The following is a 21,525-nucleotide window of genomic DNA, read 5'->3' as shown; positions in this document are numbered from 1 at the left end:
CAACTCTGACAGTGAGCTCATGTCATTGGCCCTTGTTGTCAGTGAGGGCCAGAAACCAGAGGGTCCCTGGCTCCTGTTCTGGATAGTGTGAGACCCTCAGGACCCTAGGAGCAGGGAGAGGCAGACAATCTCAGCTCTATGGTAAGCTGGGGTGGGACTCAGCTGATTATACTTGGTTTAGAGAAACAAAGAAATGGGACATGAGAAACACACCAAGCTGCGGAGGTTATGCTCGCAACCTTGCAGGCTGAACTAAAAAGAACAGAGACAACTATGAAATACTTAAGTCAACACTGTGGGATTGAAATAATCCTAGGGAAAAAGGCACAGAGCTGCCCACCATTCCTTACAATGTGAGCAGGCGCTAGGATAAAGGCTGGTTTGCGGCTCAGCTCCCTCAGGGGCCTCCTCAGGAGGCCAGTCCTGGATACGAGCCACTTCCTCTGCCCAGAACTCACCCTGGTCAACCCATCTCCAGGTCTCGCCAAACCTTCTCACCAATGCCCAGAATCCCAGCGAGGTGGCTCTCTTGTTACTCTCTGCTCAGGCACATGCGTGGCTTCCTCCCAGGAATCCACGGATCAATGTCATCAATGCGTGGATTCCTCCCGGGACCTGGGCTTACTGTCAGGATGTCTGTCTTGTTCACTGTCTTACCTACACCCGCTACCCCTGTTCCCATCATGGTGTTAAGAACCTAGTCTTCCCTTCACAATAGGTGTAGAGTGACTCTGTGGTGAAATCATCTTTTCAGTTTTTACCCAATGCACTTTCTCTCCTGGCTGCTCTTCCTCTTCACCCTCAGCCCCCCTGCCCTTTGCCTTGAAGCCTGGAGCTAGCTGGGTCTTGCCCTGCCAGGGAAGAAGGAAGCCACCAAACCCCAAAGCAGAGTCCTGACTGAACAAAAACCTTTTCGTGGTGATGGGGAATGTTTATTATCTTGATTGTGTATACGTAAGTCAAAACGTATCCAATTGTATGCTCTAAATAGGTGCAGTTGATTGTGGGCTACGCTTTTGAATATTTTAAGCAGAGAGAAGTTTTGAAAGCCTGGTGCTTAAGAAAGAAAAGTACCTTTAGAATTATAGACTTTGTTAAAAATATCAAGAGCTGGAGGTGGCGGATGCAGACACTGGAACTAGAGGGTGGTTCTCAAACTCTGGTCTGGTCAGAACCACCGAGGGAGCTGGTGGTTTCTGATGTCGGTGGTGTTTCTGATGCAGCAGGTCTGGGGTGGGGCCCGAGCCCGTGTCTAACAAGTCCTCAGGCGATGCTGATGCTGCTGGTCCAGAGACCACACTTTGAGAACAGTGGTCTCAAATACAGAAGGAGTGAGGATGAAAAGGTGAGTTTCCCACTTTGAGAGATAGGAATTCACTAGCTGGGAAAGGAGGGAGACTTGCAGTGAGCGGGGCCAGAGCTTAGAGGCAAATGCTCAGTGTTCTGTGCTTCTGCTTCAGAGCGAACTCCATATGGCGGGGGGCAGGGTAAATATCTCGGATCAGTCGGGAGACTTGAGAAGGAAGCTGTGATGGCCTGGCTCTCCAGGGTGAAGCCTGGGACACCTAGTCCTCCTGGAGAATCCTGCATGGAGACCTGGGGGCAGTGGACTAGCAGTGTCTTGGGGGCAAGGTGGAACTTCAGAGGCTTGGTGGACCAGCAGTGGCCTTGTGGTTGTGACAAGGAGGGCATTGGCCTGACTTCTGCAGGGCAAGGACATCAAAAACAGCTGGCAACACACAGAAAATGCAAGTCCCACTGGCAGAGGCCAGCAAGGACAGAGCCAGCAGACATGTGCACAGCCTCCCAGCAACTTAGATCGCCTGAGGCATGGTTACCCAAAAGAACATGATTTTTAAACTGGAAGCCACCAGTTGTTTTAAATTGGCAAGATTAAGTTTTCCACCTTCAGCAAAAAATGAAGGCACAAGGACTAAGTCACTTTTAGTAAAAGACAAATGAAGAGAGTTCTTTCTTTCTGCATTTAAATTGCTGATGTTGCAGTTATTCAACTTTAAACTTGTAAGAAACATATTTGGTTTGCACTGCTGTGGGCTAAGACTAGCATGTCTTCATGAAGGAGTTCAAGTCTTGGAGGTTTGGTGGGACTTTGGACATCAGAAAGGAAAATAGAATGTGAAAAAGCCCAGAGATAATAAAGCTCAACCCGTAACCTTGATGTGGGTGATAGAACTGGAGGGAATCTGAATTCTACCTCTGTCTCCCACACCTCCAGTGGATGTAGGAAGCTCTAAGCCAAGGTCGGCGGGATGCTGAGCAGAGTTGGGGGTTCCAGGTGGGTGCTCTGACCTAACTCTAGTTCTCACCAGCTGAATGGAGTGTGCTGGGTCACCCAGGGAAGCCACAGCTGTCAGCACATGGGGCTGGTGGAGCCCAGTCAGGGTTGTGTTTGGGATGGGAGCAAAGAAAGAGGTACCCAAGAAGACAGTCATCTTTGGGATCTAGTAGTCACTATTGACCACACATTATTCATTCACACCCATCATTCAGTCATTATGCATGTTTGTAACACACACAGAAGGAAATCTTGCTGCTAAAATGAAGGATTTAGAAATAAATTGCACTGGCAATGCAGGGGAAATCCCATCATCCCTGGGGCCTTCCAGGACCAGCTTCTTCTTCTTCTTCTTCTTCTTTGTTTTTTTAATCATTATTATACTTTAAGTTCTGGGATACATGTGCAGAATGTGCAGGTTTGTTACATAGGTATACACGTGCCATGGTGGTTTGCTGCACCCATCAACCCCTCATCTACCTTAGGTATTTCTCCTAATGCTATCCCTCCCCCAGTCCCCTGCTCCCTGTCAGGCCCTGGTATGTGATGTTCCCCTCCCTGTGTCCATGTGTTCTCATTATTCAGCTCCCACTTATGAGTGAAAACATGCTCTGCTTGGTTTTCTGTTCTTGTGTTAGTTTGCTGAGAATGATGGTGTCCAGCTGTCCAGCTTCGTCTATGTCCCTGCAGAAGACATGAACTTATCCTTTTTTATGGCCACATAGTATTCCATGGTGTATATGTGCCACATTTTCTTTATCCAGTCTGTCCAGTCTATCATTGATGGGCATTTGGGTTGGTTTGCTATTGTGAACAGTGTTGCAATGAACATAGGTGTGCATGTGTCTTTATAGTAGAATGATTTATAATCCTTTGGGTATATACCCAGTAATGGGATTGCCGGGTCAAATGGTATTTCTGATTCTGGATCCTTGAGGAATCACCACACTGTCTTCCACAGTGGTTGAACTAATTTACACTCCCAGGAACAGTGTAAAGCATTTCTATTCCTCCACATCCTCTCTAGCATCTGTTGTTTCCTGACTTTTAAATGATCACCATTCTAACTGGCATGAGATAGTATCTCATTGTGGTTTTGATTTGCATTTCTCTAATGACCAGTGATGATGAGCTTTTTTTTCATATATTTGTTGGCTGCATAAATGTCTTCTTTTGAGAAGTGTCTGTTCATATCCTTTGCCCACTTTTTGATGGGGTTTTTTCTTGTAAGTTTGTTTCAGTTCTTTGTAGATTCTGGATATTAGCCCTTTGTCAGATGGATAGATTGCAAAATTTTTCTACCATTCTGTAGGTTGCCTGTTCACTCTGATGGTGGTTTCTTTTGCTGTGCAGAAGCTCTTTAGTTTAATGAGATCCCATTTGTCAATTTTGGCTTTTGTTGCCATTGCTTTTGGTGTTTTAGTCATGAAGACTTGTCCTGAATGGTATTGCCTAGGTTTTCTTCTAGGGTTTTTATGGTTTAAGTCTTTAATCCATTTTGAGTTAATTTTTGTATAAGGTGTAAGGAAGGGGCCCAGTTTCAGTTTTCTGCATATGGCTAGCCAGTTTTTACAACACTATTATATAGGGAATCCTTTCCCCATTGCTTGTTTTTGTCAGGTTTGTCAAAGATCAGATGGTTGTAGATGTGTGGTGTTATTTCTGAGGTCTCTGTTCTGTTCCATTGATCTATATATCTGTTTTGGTACCAGTACTGTGCTGTTTTGGTTACTGTATCCTCAGTGTAGTTTGAAGTCAGGTAGCATGATGCCTCCAGCTTTGTTCTTTTTGCTTAGGGTTGTCTTGGCTATGTGGGCTATTTTTTGGTTTCATATGAAATTTAAAGTAGTTTTTTCTAATTCTGTGAAGAAAGTTAATGGTAGCTTGATGAGGATAGACTCATTCTATAAATCTATAAATTACTTTGGGTAGTATAGCCATTTTCACGATACTGATTCTTCCTATCCATGAGCATGGAATGTTTTTCCATTTGTTTGTGTCCTCTCTCTTTGAGCAGTGGTTTGTAGTTCTCCTTGAAGAGGCCAGGACCAGCTTCTTTGAACCAGCTTCCTAAAAAACAGGAAGTTCTCAAAGTCAACTTCCTGGAGATGGAAGCTGAGGGCCACAGATTGTAAAAGCCCTGGCCTCAGGGGACCCTCTCCAGGTTCTGAAAGGGGCTTCTTCAAACCTGTGTGTGTGGAGTCATTTTGTTCTGAGGAGCAGCTCCTTCCCGGCCCTGCACCTTGAAGCTCTCCCTGGGATGCTACAACATAAGGGGCACATGTTATAGACACATGTTTATTTCTCTTTTGCATCCTGTCTTCATCCCCTCAGAAGGTCTGTCTTGAGTTCCTAGAACACTGTGACTCTCCCAAGCCAGACTTTGCCAAAACCAAGATACCCACTTGCCTGAGTGGAAGAGGTGTTACTGAGACACCACGGGTTCCATCTGGGTCCCATTACTCACCACACAGAGAGCCAAGCACTGAGACAACGAGTATCACCAGGGAAGAAGGCTTTTTATTCAGGTGACATTATCCTGGAGAATGGCAGATAAGTTTCAAATCTGTCTCCTCAAGGGACTAAAATTGGGGGTTTATATAGATGGGAAGGAATGGAATTGTGTGTGGGAAAACAGGAACTAGGGAAGAGTAAGGAAAACAAATAAAGCATCTGGTGTCTTACTGTCTGGATGCAGTGATCTGGTGAATTTCAGTCCTTTGCCTAAGGGTCAGTTTCCTGAAGAAGGAACTCAGATGAGACAAATAAAAGTTTCAAGTTTTAAGATGGGAGTGTCAATTGCTATGTTTATTCAAGAAAATCATAAAGGTCAGGCATGATGCCTCACACCTGTAATCCCAGCACTTTGAGAGGCTGAGGCAGGAGGATCGCTTGAGGTCAGGAATTTGAGGCCAGCCTGGGCAAGATGGTGAAACCTCGTCTCTACAAAAAATACAAAAATTAGCCTAGTATGGTGGCACATGTTACCACATGTGTGGTCCCAGCTACTCGAGAGGCTAAGGTGGGAGGATCACCTGAGCCTGGGGAAGCTGAGGCTGCAGGGAGCTGTGATTGCACTTCAGCCTGGGCAACAGTGAGAACCTGTCTTAAAAAACAAAAAATGTAATTTACATATTTAATTTCCACGTGTATCATATTTGACTTGTATAGGAAAATAAAGATCCTGTTGCATCTCAAATATAATCTAGAAAACATGTTTATACTGGTAGGAGAATCAGTTGAGTCCAGGAAGTTGAGGCTGCAGTGAGCCATGATCATGCCACTGAACCCCAGACTGGGCAACAGGTTCATTAAAAACAAAAAACAGGTCAGGCACAGTGACTCATGCCTGTATTCCCAGCAGTTTGGGAGGCTGAAGCGGGTGGATCACATGAGGCCAGGAGTTTGAGACCAGTCAGGCCAACATGACGAAATCCTGCCAGTACTAAAAACACAAAAATTAGCCAGGTGTGGTGGTGGGGACCTGTAATCCCAGCTACTTGGGTGGCTAAGGCATGAGAATTGCTTGAACCCTGGAGGTGGAGGTTGCAGTGAGCTGAGATTGCCCCACTGTACTCCAGACTGGGTGACAGAGTGAGACTGGCGACCCAGTCTTAAAAACAAAACAAGACAAAAAACAAGAAACCCCATAAATATCAGTTACATGGGACAATAGGGCTGGATTCAGAGGGGAGCCCAGTTTTCAACTCTTCTTTGAACTTCCTGCTTCCTCAAAAGGCCATTGAGCTGGGAAAGATTTGGGACTAAAGACCTGTCTCAGGAGTCTTACCCTGAGCTAAAGGCCACTTGAGTTGGGGCCATTACTTATCTTGGTTGGAGGGAGGTAGCAATGTTTGCTGCACATTGGAGAGTCTTAACATGCCTCTTACGGAGGAGATGGATGCTGGTGCAGGGTCAGCACTCTGGTGCTGCATATGTTGCCAAGAGCCTGTCTGCTCCTACCAGGCCAGGTAGCATGAGTGATGCCTCCACGGCCCCTCCCTGTGGACTTAGGAAGGTAGCCTTCCTACTTTTGCACACAGCAACCTAGGGCAAATCTGTAAAGCATATTTTGCATGTCGAAGCATAGGTCTATTTGGATTATCCTTCTTCTATTTTCTCTTGACAGCTTCCTTTCCAAGAAATCAAGAAAGAAAACAAAAGCTAGCCACAGGTGCTGGCTCATGCCTGTGATCCTAGCACTTCGGGAGGCCGAGGCAGGCAGATCACAAGATCAGGAGTTCAAGACCAGCAGGACCAACACAGTGAAACCCTGTCTCTACTAAAAATATAAAAAATTAGCTGGGCATGGTGGTGGGCACCTGTAATCCTAGCTGCACACGAGGCTGAGGCAGGAGAATCGCTTGAACCCGAGAGGCAGAGATTGCAGCGAGCTGAGATTGCGCCACTGTATACCAGTCCAGGCGACAGTGCGAGACTTTGTCTCAAAAAAAAATAAAATAAAATAATTAGTCAAGTGTGGTGATGGGTGCCTGTAATCCCAGCTACTCGGGAGGCTGAGGCAAGAGAATCACTTTAACCCAGGAGGCAGAGGTTTCAGTGAGCCGAGATTGTGCCACTGTACTCCAGCCTGGGTGACACAGTGAGACTCCATCTCAAAAAAAAAAAAAGAAAAAGAAAAAAAAAAAGCTGAAAACATTTATAAGAAAAAAAAGGGAAGAAAGAAATTGCAGAATATGCAACAATTAAGTAGTAGGTAGTTGGTCTTCTGGGGAAAAATATTACATCCTATTTGCAAACCTTTGTTGATGATCTGAGTGGTCACTCTCTTGATACCATGAGATAACACTTCACACTCACTAGGATGGCTACAATCAAAATCACAATGGTTGGCAAGGATGTGGAGAAATTGGAAATTTCATAAGTCATTGCTGGTGGAAATGTAAAATGGCATAGCCACTATGGGAAACAGTTCGGAAGTTCCTCAGCTAAACATAGTTACCACAGGACCAGCAAGTCTACTCCTAGGTATATGCCTAAGAGAATTGAAAACATATGTCCACACAAAACTTGGACATGAATGTTCATAGTAGCATTATTCATATTAGCACTAAAGTAGAAACAACTCAAACGTCCATCAATTGATGAATGAATAAATAAAATGTGGCATATCCTACAATGGAATATTACTCAGCATAAAAAGGAATGAAGTCTCAATACATGCTACAACATGAATGGACCTTAACAACATGCTAAGTGAAAGAAACCAGACCTAAAAATTGTGTGATTCCATTTATATGAAATTTCCAGAATAGGCAAATGCACAGAGGCAGAAAATAGATTAGTGGTTGCCAGGGTCTGAGGCCAGGAGATGGCAAGTGAGAGCTTATGGGCATGGAGTGTCTTTTGGGGATTATGAAATGCTCTGGGAGAAGAGAGTGATGATGGTTGTGTGACTTCATGTATGTACTAAAAACCATTGGAATGTACACTTTACCAAGGTGAATTTTATGGCATGTAAATTACATCTCAATTTTGAAAGCCTCTTCATTAAGAACACAAGAGCTTGCTCCTGTAGCACATACACTAAAATTGGAATGATACAGAGATTAGCATGGCTCCCGCACAAAGATGACACACAATTCGTGCAGCAGTCCATGTTCATAAAAAGAACACATTTGCACTCCAACTTACACATCCCCCTGATCATCTTTGATTCTATTAATTTTTCCCCCCTCTGGTAAAACCCCCAAGAGGTTTAATACTACCCTTTTCTAAATCGCTCACCAGAGTGACTAGAATGGTGTCTAATAAATTCTTTTTTTATAATGAAAATGCAATAATTATTTTATATTTAGGGCATCTGTTGAAGAGGGGGATTGTTACACGATCATGTTCCTGTCTTAAACAGGGATTTAAACAGTTCCTCTGATCTTTTAAATATTCAAAACGAGTATTTTTGAAACTGCTGTTTAAATGGAGAAAGTAGGATTTAAGAAGGTGCAGCTTCAAAGCTGGAATTCATAGAACCATAGAGAAGTTTATAAAGCTGTATCACATAATAAAATTAAAGTGTTCCTACCAATTATAAGGGCATTCTTTTGTGACTAAAAGCATTTCTTACAGTGTTCAAACACTTCTTAGTATACTAAAGAGAAAGGGAAACATTTTACATGTAGACTTCATTTTACAGGAATTGATAGTGCCTTCTGGGTATTACTTCACTGGGATTTTTAAAAATCAAGGAAATACATATGAATGTGCTTTGCTCCCTCTGAAGAAATGTGACATATAAATCCAAAACACTGTTATCTTAATTCAATAAAACTTTATGGAAATGATATAAAAGCACCTGGTGAATTCTACTTTATGCTCTAATTACCTACACAAAACATTTTTCACTCACTCCATAAAAGGGTTATAGCCCTATTTTTTTTTATTTATGAGAGCTTGAAATGAAACTCACTTCCCAGTAAGGAGGTGATTTGCTGTCAAATCATGGGAGAAGGATTGTTTGACCATGAAAGTTGATAGTTATATCCACGTGTTCCTACTCAGCCTCACCACACCACACTCTGGAGCAAACAACTCCTTTTTCTTTTTTTTATTCTAAACTGCTCCTTGAGAAGTCTTATTTATACAATTTTATGCAAGCTAAGGGGAGCACATTGCGTTCTAGGCTTCTTTTCTTCTCCCCCTCTCTCTCCTTTTTCACAGAACCTAATTATTGGACACGTGGCTCTCTTACAACAATCAAGAACAGAGAGGCAGGTCCTTTTTGCTGATCCCTCTGGCTCTGAGGAAAGGCAGCCTGTTCAGGGTTTAGCCCTGGAATATTTTCTGAGCAATAACCAGCTTGAAGTGGGCTCTGCCAATGGAGTCCTCTGGGGCTGAGTTATCTCTGCAGGACATAGGAGTCTACTCTGACCAGAGGAGGGGTGAGACCTTTTGCTGGGGTCCCTTCGCCTGCTCCAGGTAGACCTCCCCACCAGAAATCTGCACCCCTCCTGCCCCCTTTTGCCTCGCCAGGAAGTTTCACACTCGCTTGTCTGGCCCTGAAACAAGCTTCCTCTTTCTCAGATGCAAGGCCACCTACTCCCTCTGGAATTCCTTCACAGACTAATCAGGCCCTCCTTGAGCAGTCTCCAAAAAGAAAAATGATTAATGTGGCTGATACGTATGTTGCAGACTGTCCGTCAACAGGAGTGGAAAAAACCACCTTTGAGGGCTGTCCCTAGGCTTAGGCACAACAGTGAGTTCCCAGCTTCAAAGGAGCTTTATCTAAAAGCCATTTTTCTCTGGAGCTGAGAGGAGCAGGGAGAGCGGGCAGCCAGCCAGCCACAGCTGGAGAGAGGACGCTAAAGCCCTGTTGAGCAACAGCTCCTTTGCTGGGTTGCCGGTTCTGGTTTTATTTTGGCCGTGTCAAATTCTGGCTTGAGTTTGTACTGATGTTGCCAACTCATTCGTTAGGCCCATAAAATAATAATGCCAGCAATAACAATGAATAATAATAACAACAGCAGATCCCGTTTACTCAGCACTCACCACGTGCCCGATGCTGGGCTAAATATTTAACCTAAATTTTCTCATTTAATCCTTGCAAACTCCTAGAGGTTTAATGACCTCCCTAAACCCAAGTCAGCCGTGAAATTTTGTCTGAGTTCAAAGCCCACTGACGACTCTGCTCTTCTAGATATGGCCTGGGATGTATTTTCTTTTCCTTTCTTTCTTTCTTTTTTTTTTTGAGATGGAGTCTCGCCCTGTCGCCCAGGCTGGAGTGCAGTGGCGCCATCTCGGCTCACTGCAGGCTCCACCTCCCGGGTTCAAGCCATTCTCCTGCCTCAGCCTCCCGAGTAGCTGGGACTACAGGCGCCCGCCACCATGCCTGGTTAATTTTTTTGTATTTTTGGTAGAGACAGGGTTTCACCGTGTTAGCCAGGATGGTCTAGATCTCCTGACCTCGTGATCCACCCGCCTCGGCGTCCCAAAGTGCTGGGATTACAGGTGTGAGCCACCGCGCCCGGTCCTGGGATGTATTTTCAAATCCCCAGAGGACGGAACTTTTAAAAGGCTGTTACCCTGCCAGGCCCTGGAGGCTGTGAGGTCACCGAGGGGCTGTCATTTTTAGGGAGGTCCTATCCACAGAGAGATGGCCAAGCAATGTGCCCACCTCTTTAAGTCAAAGGCTAAGGGAAACGTCACACTCTCAAATATTAGAAGGAAACATAAAATTGGTGAATATCAGAGCAAAGCAAAATATGCCTTTCATATAGTAGACACTCAAAATCATTCTGTGAAGTAGAACCCTCTATTTTTTTTTCTCCTAGACTTACCGCTTTTGTGCTTAGTAGACCCTTTCGATGTCTGTGTAGGGGAGGTATTGCCCAAGCTTATTTTCTTGGTGACATCTTGAGTTCTTGAGCCATAGATTTTCAGGCCATGTAAAATGTAGGTGGAAACACAATTTCTCCCTGAACTTCTTTTTCTCTATTATCCTGATATTTAAAACGCTCCTTGATCAAGCTTTTCTTTTTTTTTTTTTTTGACAGGAAGCCTCACTCTGTCACCCAGGCTGGAGTACAGTGGCGCCATCTCGGCTCACTGTAACCTCCGCTTCCCGGGTTCAAATGATTCTCCTTCCTCAGCCTCCGAAGTAGCTGGGATTCCAGGTGCATGCCACCACGCCTGGCAAGTTTTTTTGTATTTTTAGTAGAGACGGAGTTTCACCGTGTTAGCCAGGATGATCTCGATATCCTGACCTTGTGATCCACCTGCCTCGACCTCTCAAAGTGCTGGGATTACAGGCGTGAGCCACTGCACCCAGCTGATTAAGCTAGTTTTGAATATATCATAATAATATGAACCACAAATGAGCATATTTTCCAGGGCTGGAACATTTATTGAGGTTTCAGAACGTAAACATTTCCCAATAAAATCTGCAAATTAGTATTAGCAGAGTCCATAAATTCTTTTTAGAAACAGGTACTAAATAAATCCTAAATACATAAAGAATAGAAATGAAAACAGGACAACCTATCAGAGTTTATTTTAAATGTAATCCAGAGAGATTTCCACTTGGGCATTTTAGCAGCACACCCTGGCTTCTAGGCCGAGTGCACCCCTGTGGTCAGTCACAATCCCCTCGGCTCTGTTGCTTAGTCAAGGAGCAAAATCAATGGCCTGTCCTTTCTTTTTCCCCCATTCCAGCCCTGTCCCCCAAGTCTCTCCATGCAAAGAATCCTTTGTAGTTGTACCTAATTTTCCTTCAGGCCTTGTAACTCTCTTTGGTGACACCTGTTTTACTCTAGTGGGGTGAGCAGGCACAGGTAATAATGTGGATAATTCAGACCAAGCTGCTGCATGGATTCTGGTAGAGGCACAGAACAGGGACGGCGCCTCAGCTGGCCTGTTGGCCCCCCAGGACACCCAGGGAGGCTTGCGCCCATCCAGCTGTTGTGGGATAATCCCAGCGCAAAACCTCCACATAGTCTAAGACAGCTCGCGGAACGCAGCTGGCCCCGAGCTCTTCATAACAGGGCTAAGTTACTTCCCATCCTTACCAGCCATATCCTCCACCTCCACCTGCTATGCCCTAGGATGTGTCTCCAGGCTTTGGCTGAGCTATGTCTTCTTCCTAAAAGCCCTTCCTTTCTGACGTGGCCAGAATCCTAAGCAGCGTTCCAGGCTGAAAGACAGCTGCCCTCACAGGCTTTCTCACTTCTCCGCAGCCATAATGAAACTTCTGCTTCGCTTTCTCCCTTCCTTCTTCCCTTTTCCTTAATAATGTATTATGGGAAACCTCAAACATATTCAAAAGTAGACAAAATAATGTAATGAAATTTTGTGCTCCTCTTGCCCGGGTTCAACAATATGAATGCAAGCCCAGCAAGGTTTCACCTGTTCCCATTGGATCATTTTGAAGCAAATCTCGAATTTCATCATTTCATCCGCAAGTGTTTCAGAATGTATTTCTAAAGATTCTTTAAAAAAAAAAAAAACTTAACACAATGCAATTATCATACCAAATACAACAATTCCTTAACATCATTACCTTTCCCCAACTGTCTAAGAATTTTTTTTAATAGTTTGTTTAAATGAGAATCCAAGTAAGGTCTATGCGTGGCAAGTGACGGACTGGTTTCTTGAGCTGCTTTGAATTTATAGCGCCCCACCTGCCTCTCTCTAATTTCATTGTTAAAGATCCAGGGTCCCTTGTCCTGCAGAGCCCCCAGAGTCTGGACTTTGCTGAGGGAGTCCTAGCGCTCCCCTTTGACGGTCCCTCTGCTTTGGCGTCTGGAGCCCTTGGAGTCACTGGGGGGCCTCCGGGGACTTGCCTAGGAGGCAGGGTCCTTGAGGCGAGGTCCTTCCCCCTGGGTCCCTCAAGAAATGTCCTCTGAAGTCTGTGGCAGGTGTGACTTAGGATCCTGAACCTTCCGAGTCCAGAGGTGTCCCTGCCTGGGGCCTGCACCTCAACTCCCACAAATTGGGGCAGGAACTCTTCAGCCTCTGCCAAGACAGACCCTTGTCGGGCCCCTGGCCTCCAGCCAGGAGCCCATTCCACGTGGAATCTGAGCGAAAGTGAAGTGCCTGGACCGCCCGGATTCTGGCCTTGCCTGGCTTTCTTCAGTGTAGCTGATGCCCAGGCTGCCACAGCGCAGGCGCAGGCGGAGTTCCAGGTCTGCCCCTCCTTCTCTAAGCCAAAGACGGTGAGAGGAAATTGCCATTTCTGAGCATATTAGACTTTCTCTCCTCCCCCTTTCCCTCTTACCTCTGGGTGGGTCTCCTTTCCATTTGCATCGCATTTACTTAAGTCTCTATGCATTGATATGCCACAGGAGTGACAAAAGGACTTAAACAATTCAAGAGAACTGCCATGGTGCAAAATCCCATTTTTAGAAGTCAGAAGTCTGATACCACCTATCCCTGTTTAACCACCCAATTCATTCCTGAAATTCTTGCTGCTAAGGACAAAGTCGTTTAATGAAAGAAATTTTTCCCATTAGTTTTAATGGAAAAAAGTTATGATGCATTGTCCCCCAACCCAAGATACCCAGATACTTTTCACAGGTAGGAAACTTATCCATTGAGCAATGAAAGACAACAACACAAAGGTAGAGGAATCTAGTTTGTACCTAAAATGCAAAGTAATGAAGGTTTTTGGAACTTACCAAAGGAGCAAGAGTAGTTGAGGGAGGGCATCCTTCTTTGGAAGGCTCATTCTTTCTTCGTGTTTACTTCACCAATTTTCAAAGTTTGGGCTCACAACTATTTTGCCTGCAAATGGTGCTTTAAGCTATATGCAGGTAAACATTGCTAGAGAAAAATAAAGGCTGAGCACAAGAGTGCTTGGCAGTGTGGGAATAGCACAAATGTACAAGAAACTGAGAGCTATAGAAGGTGATGGCTCCTCCCCTCTCTCACCAGGTTCACATTTGCAAGGCACACTGAGTCCGTGCAAGCACGGTGCACAGGTGCACAGTTCAGATCTGTTCCATATGATATTCTTCGACGAGACACTGTTATGTCAACTAAATTCTGAGTGTGGTTTTGCCTGCCTTGGATGCCAGAATATCACATTTATAATATCATATTTATTTAGTGTGCTTTTTGGATAAAAGGATATTGTACTGGAAAAAAAAAAAAGCCATTGTCCAAAATGTGATTCCGGAGCCGTTATGTTGAAGAGTTAATGCCACAGTCATTATGTGAGAAAAACCTGTGTGCCTTGGTCTTTCCCTGAGCTTTTCTTCTGCTGCGAGTCCTGATTTCCTCTCAGGCAAATACATGCTTCAGGTAGACTAGCATAAAGGTCAGGTTCTCAGAAAGCCAAACGAGAACAGCCCCTTGATACTTATATTACCAACATCATACTTATCTGGTTCTCACCCCTAAGTTCATAGTTCTTCAAATCACTGATGCATGCAACCAACATGGATGAGTTCCAAAAACAAGCAGAGTGAAAGAAGCCAGATAACAGAACACACATTACATTTGTCTGAAATCTGGAGTCGGTAAGTCAATCCAAGGAAACATAAACCAGAGCATGTTCCTTGTGGGTGGGAGCGGGGGACTGATAAGAAAGAAGAATAAAGGAATTTTCTGGGATGAATGAAATGTTCTTCACTTTGCTTTGGGTGGTGGTTACACAGGTATCTGTAACTGTCAAAATTCACCAGTCTCAACATCTAAGATCTACGCATTTTATTGTAAGTTGGTGCAAAAGGAATTGCAGTTTTTGCCACTGAAAGAAATGGCAAAAAGTAAACTTTTGATGCCATTAAAAGTAATGTCAAAACCCACAATTACTTTTGCACCAACCTAATTAATTTTAATGATGAAGACCTCAATTACTTTTGCACCAACCTAATATGTTTAAGAAGTTTAAAATAAATTAAAGAAAAAAATTCAAGAGTCTCTTAACATGGTTATTAAATGTGTGCCTGAATAAACTTTATAGGCTTTTAGGTGGGAAGGCTCAGGTGTGATTCCAGTTCCATGATTCACTGCTGTAGGATCTTGGGCAAGCTAATTGACTTTTCTTAGCCTCAGTTTTCTTTCCTTCTTCTTTTTTTTTTTTTTTTGAGACGGAGTCTTGCTCTGTCGCCCAGGCTAGAGTGCAGTGGTGCAATCTCAGCTCCCAGGTGGATTTTCCTGTCTCAGCCTCCCAAGTAGCTGGGACTACAGGTGCCTGCCACCACGCCTGGCTAATTTTTTGTATTTTTAGTAGAGACGGAGTTTCACTGTGTTAGCCAGGATGGTCTCGATCTCCTGAAGTCGTGATTTGCCCGCCTCGGTCTCCCAAAGTGCTGGGATTACAGGCATGAGCCACCATACCCAGCAGCCTCAGTTTTCGTATCAATAAACCAGTGGTGAAAACAGTAAGTAGCTCATAAGGGGCTGTGCACGTTAAATAGGCAAATGCCCACAGAGCTCTTAGTAAGTGACAAATAGTATCATGTTCCTCATCTCCTCTGAGTACTTTCAGGGGTACTCATTGAAGTTCCCGTATCCACCTCCTGTTGTCACTATTCACACTTTCCCATGGCCTCCCCTCCAGTCTGTCCCATCTTTCTCAGAGGCTGTCCCTGCCCCCCGATCTGCTGGCCCTCAGTCCCATCAGCCCAGGCCCAGAGTGCCTTTCTAGTGTCTTTATCTCCCCTCTTGCCAAACATCTTCGGTGCTTTCCCAGCGGGTTCCTCTGTCAGCAGGTTCTGTTGCCTGCCATCCAGCCTTCCGCAAAACTGTTGCGTACAGAGCCTTCCTCCTGGTATCCAGGCTTCACCTAGTTTCCTCCATTCACGCTAACAGGGAATTCTCGTGCCTCCAGCACACGCCTGGCCTTGCCCAGACCTGCGTCTTTGTTCACAGTAGCTTATTTACCTGAAATAGACTCTTCCATTGCTTCCACGTCTGAAGGACCCAGGAAGGCTTCCCTGACCCCACTCCAGCCTGCAGCAGCTCCTCCCCTGTCTGCACGCTGTAGCTTTTTTATGCAATTCAACTCTGCTTTGTTCAGCACATGTACATCTTTGTTCGGTAGTTGTTTTTGACAAGTGTTATCTTCATATAGTGAAGTAAATGTTCCAAGAATGAAAGGCTTTTATACACGTCTGTATTCCCCTCATCGTCATGTACCTAGGAAGTCCTCAGCAGATACTTGGTGAATGGCTCTTATTGTCTTTACAATTTCAAAGCCCTTACATGTTAGCAATCTTCACAGATTGCCACAGCAACACTTTGCAGAGCCAAGGACAGATATGCAGATATTGTCATCTGCTTGTGACCAATGAGGAAGCCAAGTACAGGCAGCAGGGAGGGTGTACAGAGCCACACACCTAGCATGAACCCAGGCCAGGCTTTCTAAATTCCTAACTTCTCTGTATCACCCTGTAAGTCAAGACATTGTCAATGGTATTGCAGAGTAAGGAAGAGAGCACTGAGATTAATGGCATCTAACAGTTATCATTGTGAAAAAAGACTGTGTTACTTAGTCTGTTTGTGCTGCTATAACAGAACACCATAGACTGGGTGACTTATAAGCAACAGAAATTTATTTCTCACAGTTCTGGTGGCTGGTAAGTCCAAGATCAAGGCCCCAGGATTGGTCTGGCAAGGCCCTTCTTGCTGTGTCCTCACAGGGCAGAAGACAAAAGGGCCTTCATCCCATTAATAAGGGAGTTGCCCTCATGGACTGTTCATCTGTTAAAGACCCCACCTCTTAATACTCTCACATTGGCAACACCTACATTTTCTTTTCTTTTTTTTTTTTTTTTGAGATGGAGTCTCACTCTGTCCCCTAGGCTGGAGTACAGTGGTGCAATCTCAGCTCATTGCAAGTTCTACCTCCCGGGTTCATGTCATTCTCCTGCCTCAGCCTCCTGAGTAGCTAGGACTACAGGTGCCCACCACCACACCTGGCTAATTTTTTTTTTTTTTTTTTTAGTAGAGACAGGGTTTTACCGTGTTAGCCAGGATGGTCTTGATCTCATGACCTTGTGATCCATCTGCCTTGGCCTCCCAAAGTGCTGGGATTATAGGCATGAGCCACCGTGCCTGGCTGGCAACATCTAAATTTTTGAGGTGACACATTTAAACCACAGCAGTTACCGAATTGCACACAGATTGATGGCAGTGGTTAACTTACTTAAATGATTTTCTTTTCTTTTCTGCTCCTTCCTGCACACTGATATTTAAATGATCTTAAGGAAATGTTTAATTCTTGGTGCAGGGTCCTGGCAAAGTTAGGGATGAGGTAAAAAAGATTCTGAAGAACTCCAGTCTAAGCCTAACATCCTACTTATTGGAAAGGAGAGTCCGAGAAAGCTTCCTTAGGTCGGGGTAGTGAGTCCAGCCATGGAGGTGCACAGTCCTCCAATCAAATAAACCCAGAGTGGAGCAGCATCCTGACAGACCCTGAGTCACCTGTTTCCTCCAGCCAAGGATAGAAACAGCCTGTCTTGGGGCCACATGTGCCAAAGGTTGAGACAACGCTTGGTGGTTTGGAGATATTCCCAAACTTCTTCCCCAAGTTATTTCACCTGTGCATCTTTCTCTTGTTCCATTTCCCTAGGGCAATGCAAACCATCTACATTAACGTATGCATTTTCTAGGGCTGCCATAAACAAAGGCCACAAACTGGGAGACTTCAATGTATTACATATATTGCCTCCCAGTTCTGGGGGCCAGACATCTGAAATCAAGGTGTCAATAGCACCACATGCACTCTGCGGGTGCTAGGGAAGGGTCTGTTGCAGGCTGGCCTCTCTCTGGCTCTGGGAACTCCTCGGCTGTGGCAGCACGACTCCAGTCTTCACATGGTGTTCTTCCTGTGTGCACACCTGTGTCCAAATTTCCCCTTTTGTAAGGACATCAGTCATAATTGATTAGGAGCCCTGCCCAGTAGGTACCTACTCCAGTGTGACCTCATCTTAACTAATGACATCCGCAAACAACCCTGTTTCCAAATAAGCTCATATACTGAGGTACTAGGAGTCAGGACTCAACATATGGACTTTGGGGGACACAACTCAACCCATAGCAGTTAATGTTCCTCAAACCTCAGTCACTTTTTAGACTACCTTTGTAATTGTTCTCTTGAATACTATGAGACCTATACTATTCATTTGCCATTAGCTCTTTTTTTTAAAACTTTATACCGTAATACTCTATACCATGAACAGAAAATCAGTATCACATGGCATGAAGAAGTTAATTATAAACAGAATACATTAAATACATTAAAAACATAAATAACATCATGTAATAAATACAAAAACATGACTATTAAAATAAGTGTTTTGGCCGGTCACAGTGGCTCACACCTGTAATCCCAGCACTTTGAGATGCTGAGGTGGGTGGACTGCTTGAGCCCAGGAGTTTGAGAACAACCTGGGCAACATGGCAAAACCTTGTCTCTGCAAAAAATACAAAAATTAGCCCGGGGTAGTGGTACATGCATATAGTCCCAGCTACTTGGTTGGCTGAGGTGGGAGGATTACCTGAGCCTGGGATGTGGAGGCTACAGTGAGTACCACTGTTCTCCAGCCTGGGTAACAGAGTGAGACCCTGTCTCAAAAAACAAAACAAAACAAAAGAGAAATAAATAAAATAACTCTTTGTCAATGTATTACTCCAAATCTTTTTCCTATCTCCTGTAGCTGAAAACTGCCTTTGGAAAACATTTACTATATTTAATCTTTATGGGGTCTGAGGGGCATTCCTAGAAATTACATCAAAAGTCAAGAAGGCACTCTTAGCATGAGAATCTCAGGCCTTCATACGGTGGAAACAGAGCAAGGCTGTGGTCCACTAGGGCTTGGTAGGGGAGGATGAGCTCTAATTACTCTACCGACACAGTACACAGATCAGAGGATCAGAGAGTGACCTTACAAATCACATTTCATAAGAGGCCCAGAGAGGTGAAGGCCAGACAGTACCAGGGCCCAGGCTGGAACCTGATCCCTGACTCCCACTCTCACATCAGTGAAGAGAACTCTGTGGTGCGGTAGCTGGATAGAGCTTCCCACAGCAGATGAAAGCTGAGGTTTGCACCGCACCTGGATTCTGTCTTGTGGGTGATGACACACCTGGGTGTTGGCAGACTCTTGGTGGTCAGGCCTCTTTCTGAGCTAATTTTGGTTTATTCTTATTAAAAGAGATGGGCACGCTTAGCATCAAGATGGTGCTTCCAATCGTCCTCAAACTGTTTGCTAAAGAGAACTGTGTTGTTTTTTGGTTGGTTGCTTTTATTTCTTGAAAATATAGTAGTTGCACGTGGTTAAAGTTCACACCATGCTAAAAGGTATGTGGTAAAAAGTTTTCTTCCCAGTTCTAACTCACAATACCCAAAATCCTCTCTCTGTAGGCACACGATTCCTCTGTCTTGTGTATCCTTCTAGAGCTGTGAAGGTGGAGTAGCAGCTTTAACACAGGCACCAATGAAATATCGGAAACAAATTTCACCAGAATTATATCACTTCTGGGAACAAGTCCTCCGTCTCCACGGATCCAGTGTTTCTACCCTGCCCCCTACTTATTTTCTTTCTCATCCTCTTTTAATGACATTTTAGCCTTTTTAAAGTATTCCGGGTGAAGAATACAGGATAAGAAGAGGGTGGGCAGCTGCAGCCATGCCCACTGGCTCATGAAGGAGAGTCTGGCTGCCCATAGGAGGGGATCAATAAATCTTGTCAGAGTAAGAATTTGGGAAAGGATGGGGTAGATAATAACATTTATTCAGCACCTACTATTTGACAGAATAAAATATAACATCATGGGGTGTTTTCATTTCCAGTCTGTAGAAAGGAACCCAGGGGTGAGAGGTTATGGAACTGGCCTCAATCCCCGCTCGTCCGGTTCCAAAACTCATGCTCTCTTGTCCGTGCATCCTTTTGGGGGTGGGAACTCTGCTGGATTTCCTTCCACTTAAGGGAACAATACACAGTATCAGGCAGATTTGGTTCCTTACGGGATAAGCTTCATCTTTATCTTTGTGGTTCTTCTGCAACTGTGCGTCGTCTAGGGATGCCATCAATGCATATTGAGTGCCTGAGATCACCAAGGAAGAGAGAAGGAGAGAAGACACAGGACGGAGAACCAGGGATCAGAGATATTCAGAAGTGTGGAAGGTCACCTTTGGGGCACGTGAGATTTGAAGCAGAGCCCAGGCAGAAAAGAAGTTCAGGCAGGAGGGTGAACAGCATGGGCTGCTATGGAGGCCTGAAGATCAGCTTCTAGAAGATGCTGCTGGCTCTGATGATTGGCGATTTGTGAGTGGATTCAGTAAAGTGGCAGAAAGGAAGGCAGATTGTGTGTGTGTGTGTGTGTGTGTGTGTGTGTGTGTGAGAGAGAGAGAGAGAGAGAGAGAGAAGTGCACTTAATGCCGATGTTCACCTCATGTCTTGTTTTCGGGCTACTGCAACTTGATGAGGTTAGATTTACCAGGCCTTCATTCTCAAGCCTGGCATCTCTCCCAAGAGTGCCAGTTCTGTCTAATGAGAGCAACTCAAGCGAATCCGCAGGAAAGAAAAAGGAAGTGACATTTTAATTTTATCCAGCCTGAAACACAACTGTACGCAAGGAATGTGCCTGTGATTCTGAATCATAAATGTATCAATGCCTTATTTTATGGAATAGAAATGTGCTCTGTCCAAATTGGCTGTGAAGTGAATAAACATTATTTTTCCACTGAATTCAGCTATAAAACGACTGGAAATCTTTCCGTGGGGATTGGGGAAAAAAAAAAAAGAAAAACGGAGAAACAAACCCACTGCCAGAAGGAAGAGAAGACACAGAGCTAACCACGGCCAGCTCCTGCAGGGCAGCGGTGACTCCGCGCTGACCACGGCCGGCTCCTGCAGGGCAGCGGTGACTCTGTGCTTTCCTGGGACTGATTTGTGTTGCCTTCTTCCAAATACCCTGGTCTGCAAGGATTGCTTTAACTTCCTCCTGCTTTGTTTTTCCCTTGATAGGGAAATAGGGGCTATTATACCCAGTGGAGCTGGCATGCAATATTTTGCTGTGCCTGGGGTCCATTTGACACAATGCTGAACGTTCCTTAGGTTCAAGGGTTTTGGCTGCATAAACTCAGTCATTTCCTACTTCATCAGTTAGTAAATCCACAATCATATATATCAAGTTTACTCAGACTGAGAGGTGGTACAGCACTGTGCCTTAGCACATGGGGCTTTACAGCCACACAGACCTGGGTTTGAGACCCAGCTCTGCCACTTAGCAGCTACACAAGCTTGGATCTATTAAAATCTCTGAGTTTTAGTTTCCACATTTATGTGATAGGGATAATACACACCTCAGGGGATTACAGAAAGCATGAAATGAAATTACGTGTTTGTACACACACACACACACACACACACACATACACACACACCTGTGCTTGTACACATACACACCACGTGTTCCATGCTTTATACTGAATATTTACTGGGTACGTATTCAGCAGGGGTAGTCATTGTGATGATGGTGGTGATCATAACAATACACATACATTATCTTGCCTCAGTAGATTACCCTTTTTTATTCTGCCACAGAGATCTATTTCCATTGCCCAAAGGCACACAATTTTCACAGCTTTCTAAAATCTCAAGCCTTCTACATTAGTAGTACTAAAAGAATTTTTCCCCCATTGGAAGGGCAACATTTTAAAATATACAGATAAGAAATGCTACCATATGCTTGAGAACCTCCGTCTTCCACAAGTCACATCACTGCCCAAGAATGTATTGTACAGGGTGTCTCGTTACTTTGTT

General features: G+C 44.6%; 1 pseudogene; it reads left to right on the top strand.

Annotated features, from left to right (window-relative positions):
- Positions 1 to 7,823: 7,823 nt before the first annotated feature.
- LOC117084626 lies at positions 7,824 to 7,922 on the top strand (annotated as a pseudogene).
- Positions 7,923 to 21,525: the final 13,603 nt, after the last annotated feature.

This window comes from Trachypithecus francoisi, unplaced genomic scaffold, assembly GCF_009764315.1.
Source record: "Trachypithecus francoisi isolate TF-2019V2 unplaced genomic scaffold, Tfra_2.0 Lachesis_group0, whole genome shotgun sequence".
NCBI lineage: Eukaryota > Metazoa > Chordata > Mammalia > Primates > Cercopithecidae > Trachypithecus > Trachypithecus francoisi.
This window is presented reverse-complemented; position numbering and strand designations above follow the sequence as displayed.